This window comes from Halictus rubicundus, unplaced genomic scaffold, assembly GCF_050948215.1.
Source record: "Halictus rubicundus isolate RS-2024b unplaced genomic scaffold, iyHalRubi1_principal scaffold0118, whole genome shotgun sequence".
NCBI lineage: Eukaryota > Metazoa > Arthropoda > Insecta > Hymenoptera > Halictidae > Halictus > Halictus rubicundus.
In genome coordinates this window covers 434037-441836 of record NW_027488659.1, presented here as the reverse complement: position 1 = coordinate 441836, position 7800 = coordinate 434037, and positions in this window count along the sequence as shown.

Sequence of the window (7800 nt, the reverse complement as noted above, 5' to 3'; positions counted from 1 at the left end):
CTATCCTATCCTCTATCCTATCCTATCCTCTATCCTATCCAATTACCTATCCTATCCTCTATCCTATCCTCTATCGTAATCTATCCTCTATCCTATCCTATCCTCTATCCTATCCTATCCTCTATCCTATCCTACCCTCTATCCTATCCTATCCTCTATTATATCCTATCCTCTATCCGATCCTCTATCCTATCCTATTGTCTATCCTATCCTCTATCCTATGCTATCCTGTATCCTATCCTATCCTATCCTCTATCCTATCCTCTATCCTATCCTATCCTTTATCCTATCCTATCCTGAATCCTATGATATCCTCTATCCTATCCTCTATCCTATCCTATCCTCTATCCTATCCTATACTCTATCCTATCCTATCCTCTATCCTATCCTATCCTCTATCCTATCCTACCCTCTATCCTATCCTATCCTCTATCCTATTCTATACTCTATCCGATCCTCTATCCTATCCTATTGTCTATCCTATCCTCTATCCTATCCTATCCTGTATCCTATCCTATCCTATCCTCTATCCTATCCTATCCTCTATCCTATCCTATCCTATCCTATCCTCTATCCTAACCTATCCTATCCTCTATCCTATCCTACCCTCTACCCTATCCTATCCTCTATCCTATCCTATCCTCTATCCTATCCTATCGTCTATCCTATCCTATCCTCTATCCTATCCTATCCTCTATCCTATCCTATCCTCTATCCTATCCTATCCTCTATCCTATCCTATCCTCTATCCTATCCTACCCTCTATCCTATCCTATCCTCTATCCCATCCTATCCTCTATCCGATCCTCTATCCTATCCTATTGTCTATCCTATCCTCTGTCCTATCCTATCCTGTATCCTATCCTATCCTATCCTCTATCCTATCCTCTATCCTATCCTATCCTCTATCCTATCCTATCCTCTATCCTATCCTATCCTATCCTATCCTATCCTCTATCCTATCCTATCCTCTATCCTATCCTATCCTATCCTATCCTATCCTCTATCCTAACCTACCCTATCCTCTATCCTATCCTATCCTCTATCCTATCCTATCCTCTATCCTATCCTATCCTCTATCCTATCCTATCCTCTATCCTATCCTATCCTCTATCCTATCCTATCCTCTATCCTATCCTATCCTCTATCCTATCCTATCCTCTAACCTATCCTATCCTCTATCCTATCCTATCTTCTACCCTATCCTATCCTCTATCCTATCCTATCCTCTATCCTATCCTATCCTCTATCCTATCCTATCCTCTATCCTATCCTATCCTATATCCTATCATATCCTCTATCCTATCCTATCCTCTATCCTATCCTATCCTCTATCCTATCCTATCCTCTATCCTATCCTATCCTCTATCCTATCCTATCCTCTATCCTATCCTATCCTCTATCCTATCCTATCCTCTATCCTATCCTATCCTCTATCCTATCCTATCCTCTATCCTATCCTACCCTCTATCCTATCCTATCCTCTATCCTATCCTATCCTCTATCCGATCCTCTATCCTATCCTATTGTCTATCCTATCCTCTATCCTATGCTATCCCGTATCCTATCCTATCCTATCCTCTATCCTATCCTCTATCCTATCCTATCCTTTATCCTATCCTATCCTCTATCCTATCCTATCCTCTATCCTATCCTATCCTCTATCCTATCCTATCCTATCCTATCCTATCCTCTATCCTATCCTATCCTCTATCCTATCCTATCCTATCCTATCCTATCCTCTATCCTAACCTACCCTATCCTCTATCCTATCCTATCCTCTATCCTATCCTATCCTCTATCCTATCCTATCCTCTATCCTATCCTATCCTCTATCCTATCCTATCCTCTATCCTATCCTATCCTCTATCCTATCCTATCCTCTATCCTATCCTATCCTCTAACCTATCCTATCCTCTATCCTATCCTATCTTCTACCCTATCCTATCCTCTATCCTATCCTATCCTCTATCCTATCCTATCCTCTATCCTATCCTATCCTCTATCCTATCCTATCCTATATCCTATCATATCCTCTATCCTATCCTATCCTCTATCCTATCCTATCCTCTATCCTATCCTATCCTCTATCCTATCCTACCCTCTATCCTATCCTATCCTCTATCCTATCCTATCCTCTATCCGATCCTCTATCCTATCCTATTGTCTATCCTATCCTCTATCCTATGCTATCCTGTATCCTATCCTATCCTATCCTCTATCCTATCCTCAATCCTATGATATCCTCTATCCTATCCTATCCTTTATCCTATCCTATCCTGAATCCTATGATATCCTCTATCCTGTCCTCTGTCCTATCCTATCCCCTATCCTATCCTATCCTCTATCCTATCCTATCCTCTATCCTACCCTATTCTCTATCCTATCCTATTCTCTATCCTATCCTATCCTCTATCCTATCCTATCCTCTATCCTATCCAATTACCTATCCTATCCTCTATCCTATCCTCTATCGTAATCTATCCTCTATCCTATCCTATCCTCTAACCTATCCTATCCTCTATCCTATCCTATCTTCTATCCTATCCTATCCTCTATCCTATCCTATCCTCTATCCTATCCTATCCTCTATCCTATCCTATCCTATCCTCTATCCTATCCTATCCTATCCTCTATCCTATCCTATCCTGTATCCTATCCTACCCTCTATCCTATCCTATCCTCTATCCTATCCTATCCTCTATCCTATCCTATCCTCTATCCTATCCTATCCTCTATCCTATCCTATCCTCTATCCTATCCTATCCTCTATCCTATCCTATCCTCTATTATATACTATCCTCTATCCTATCCTATCCTCTATCCTATCCTCTATCCTATCCTCTGTCCTATCCTATACTCTATCCTATCCTATCCTCTATCCTATCCAATCCTATGATATCCTCTATCCTTTCCTATCCTTTATCCTATCCTATCCAGAATCCTATGATATCCTCTATCCTGTCCTCTATCGTATCCTATCCTCTATCCTATCCTATCCTCTATCCTGTACTATCCTCTATCCTATCCTATCCTATCCTCTATCCTATCCTATACTATCCTATCCTCTATCCCATCCTATCCTATCCTCTGTCCTATCCTATCCTCTATCCTATCCTATCCTCTATCCTATCATATCCTCTATCCTATCCTACCCTCTATCCTATCCTATCCTCTATCCTATCCTCTATCCTATCCTCTATCCTATCCTCTGTCCTATCCTATACTCTATCCTATCCTATCCTCTATCCTATCCAATCCTCTATCGTATCCTCTATCCTATCCTATCCTTTATCCTATCCTATCCTCTATCCTATCCTATCCTCTATCCTATCCTATCCTCAATACTATGATATCCTCTATCCTATCCTATCCTTTATCCTATCCTATCCTGAATCCTATGATATCCTCTATCCTGTCCTCTATCGTATCCTATCCTCTATCCTATCCTATCCTATCCTATCCTCTATCCTAACCTATCCTATCCTCTATCCTATCCTATCCTATCCTCTATCCTAGCCTATCCTCTATCCTATCCTATCCTCTATCCTATCCTATCCTCTATCTCATCCTATCCTCTATCCTATCCAATCCTCTATCGCATCCTCTATCCTATCCTATCCTTTATCCTATCCTATCCTCAATCCTCTATCGCATCCTCTATCCTATCCTATCCTTTATCCTATCCTATCCTGAATCCTATGATATCCTCTATCCTGTCCTCTGTCCTATCCTATCCTCTATCCTATCCTATCCTCTATCCTATCATATCCTCTATCCTATCCTACCCTCTACCCTATCCTATCCTCTATCCTATCCTATCCTCTATCCTATCCTATCCTCTATCCTATCCTATCCTCTATCCTATCCTATCCTCTATCATATCCTATCCTCTATTACATCCTATCCTCTATCCTATCCAATCCTCTATCGTATCCTCTATCCTATCCTATCCTTTATCCTATCCTATCCTCAATCCTATGATATCCTCTATCCTATCCTATCCTTTATCCTATCCTATCCTGAATCCTATGATATCCTCTATCCTGTCCTCTGTCCTATCCTATCCCCTATCCTATCCTATCCTCTATCCTATAATATCCTATCCTCTATCCTATCCTATCCTCTATCCTATCCTATCCTCTATCCTATCCTATCCTATCCTCTATCCTATCCTCTCCTCTATCCTATCCTATCCTCTATCCTATCCTATCCTCTATCCTAACCTATCCTCTATCCTATCCTATCCTCTATCCTATCCTACCCTCTATCCTATCCTATCCTCTATCCTATCCTATCCTCTATCCGATCCTCTATCCTATCCTATTGTCTATCCTATCCTCTATCCTATCCTATCCTGTATCCTATCCTATCCTATCCTCTATCCTATCCTATCCTCTATCCTATCCTATCCTCTATTATATACTATCCTCTATCCTATCCTATCCTCTATCCTATCCTCTATCCTATCCTCTGTCCTATCCTATACTCTATCCTATCCTATCCTCTATCCTATCCAATCCTATGATATCCTCTATCCTTTCCTATCCTTTATCCTATCCTATCCAGAATCCTATGATATCCTCTATCCTGTCCTCTATCGTATCCTATCCTCTATCCTATCCTATCCTCTATCCTATCCTATCCTCAATCCTATGATATCCTCTATCCTATCCTATCCTTTATCCTATTCTATCCTCAATCCTATGATATCCTCTATCCTATCCTCTATCCTATCCTATCCTCTATCCTGTACTATCCTCTATCCTATCCTATCCTATCCTCTATCCTATCCTATACTATCCTATCCTCTATCCCATCCTATCCTATCCTCTGTCCTATCCTATCCTCTATCCTATCCTATCCTCTATCCTATCATATCCTCTATCCTATCCTACCCTCTATCCTATCCTATCCTCTATCCTATCCTCTATCCTATCCTCTATCCTATCCTCTGTCCTATCCTATACTCTATCCTATCCTATCCTCTATCCTATCCAATCCTCTATCGTATCCTCTATCCTATCCTATCCTTTATCCTATCCTATCCTCTATCCTATCCTATCCTCTATCCTATCCTATCCTCAATCCTATGATATCCTCTATCCTATCCTATCCTTTATCCTATCCTATCCTGAATCCTATGATATCCTCTATCCTGTCCTCTATCGTATCCTATCCTCTATCCTATCCTATCCTATCCTATCCTCTATCCTAACCTATCCTATCCTCTATCCTATCCTATCCTATCCTCTATCCTAGCCTATCCTCTATCCTATCCTATCCTCTATCCTATCCTATCCTCTATCCCATCCTATCCTCTATCCTATCCAATCCTCTATCGCATCCTCTATCCTATCCTATCCTTTATCCTATCCTATCCTCAATCCTCTATCGCATCCTCTATCCTATCCTATCCTTTATCCTATCCTATCCTGAATCCTATGATATCCTCTATCCTGTCCTCTGTCCTATCCTATCCTCTGTCCTATCCTATCCTCTATCCTATCATATCCTCTATCCTATCCTACCCTCTACCCTATCCTATCCTCTATCCTATCCTATCCTCTATCCTATCCTATCCTCTATCCTATCCTATCCTCTATCCTATCCTATCCTCTATCCTATCCTATCCTCTATCATATCCTATCCTCTATTACATCCTATCCTCTATCGTATCCTCTATCCTATCCTATTCTTTATCCTATCCTATTATCAATCCTATGATATCCTCTATCCTATCCTATCCTTTATCCTATCCTATCCTGAATCCTATGATATCCTCTATCCTGTCCTCTGTCCTATCCTATCCCCTATCCTATCCTATCCTCTATCCTATCCTATCCTATCCTCTATCCTATCCTATCCTCTATCCTATCCTATCCTATCCTCTATCCTATCCTCTCCTCTATCCTATCCTATCCTCTATCCTATCCTATCCTCTATCCTAACCTATCCTCTATCCTATCCTATCCTCTATCCTATCCTACCCTCTATCCTATCCTATCCTCTATCCTATCCTATCCTCTATCCGATCCTCTATCCTATCCTATTGGCTATCCTATCCTCTATCCTATCCTATCCTGTATCCTATCCTATCCTATCCTATCCTCTATCCTATCCTCTATCCTATCCTCTATCCTATCCTATCCTATCCTCTATCCCATCCTATCCTATCCTCTATCCTATCCTATCCTCTATCCTATCCTATCCTCTATCCTATCCTATCCTCTATCCTATCCTATCCTATCCTCTATCCTATCCTCTCCTCTATCCTATCCTATCCTCTATCCTATCCTATCCTCTATCCTAACCTATCCTCTATCCTATCCTATCCTCTATCCTATCCTACCCTCTATCCTATCCTATCCTCTATCCTATCCTATCCTCTATCCGATCCTCTATCCTATCCTATTGTCTATCCTATCCTCTATCCTATCCTATCCTGTATCCTATCCTATCCTATCCTCTATCCTATCCTCTATCCTATCCTCTATCCTATCCTATCCTATCCTCTATCCCATCCTATCCTATCCTCTATCCTATCCTATCCTCTATCCTATCCTCTATCCTATCCTATCCTCTATCCTATCCTATTCTCTATCCTATCATATCCTCTATCCTATCCTACCCTCTATCCTATCCTATCCTCTATCCTATCCTCTATCCTATCCTCTGTCCTATCCTATACTCTATTCTATCCTATCCTCTATCCTATCCAATCCTCTATCGTATCCTCTATCCTATCCTATCCTTTATCCTATCCTATCCTCAATATAATTATATCCTCTATCCTATCCTCTATCCTATCCTATCCTCTATCCTATCCTATCCTCTATCCTATCCTATCGTCTATCCTATCCTATCCTCTATCCTATCCTATCCTCTATCCTATCCTATCCTCTATCCTATCCTATCCTCTATCCTATCCTATCCTATCCTCTATCCTATCCTATCCTCTATCCTATCCTATCCTCTATCCTATCATATCCTCTATCCTATCCTCTATCCTATCCTATCCTCTATCCTATCCTATACTCTATCCTATCCTATTGTCTATCCTATCCTCTATCCTATCCTATCCTGTATCCTATCCTATCCTATCCTCTATCCTATCCTATCCTCTATCCTATCCTATCCTATCCTATCCTCTATCCTAACCTATCCTATCCTCTATCCAATCCTACCCTCTACCCTATCCTATCCTCTATCCTATCCTATCCTCTATCCTATCCTATCGTCTATCCTATCCTATCCTCTATCCTATCCTATCCTCTATCCTATCCTATCCTCTATCCTATCCTATCCTCTATCCTATCCTATCCTCTATCCTATCCTACCCTCTATCCTATCCTATCCTCTATCCTATCCTATCCTCTATCCGATCCTCTATCCTATCCTATTGTCTATCCTATCCTCTGTCCTATCCTATCCTGTATCCTATCCTATCCTATCCTCTATCCTATCCTATCCTCTATCCTATCCTATCCTCTATCCTATCCTATCCTATCCTATCCTATCCTCTATCCTAACCTACCCTATCCTCTATCCTATCCTATCCTCTATCCCATCCTATCCTCTATCCTATCCTATCCTCTATCCTATCCTATCCTCTATCCTATCCTATCCTCTATCCTATCCTATCCTCTAACCTATCCTATCCTCTATCCTATCCTATCTTCTATCCTATCCTATCCTCTATCCTATCCTATCCTCTATCCCATCCTATCCTCTATCCTATCCTATCCTCTATCCTATCCTATCCTCTATCCTATCCTATCCTCTATCCTATCCTATCCT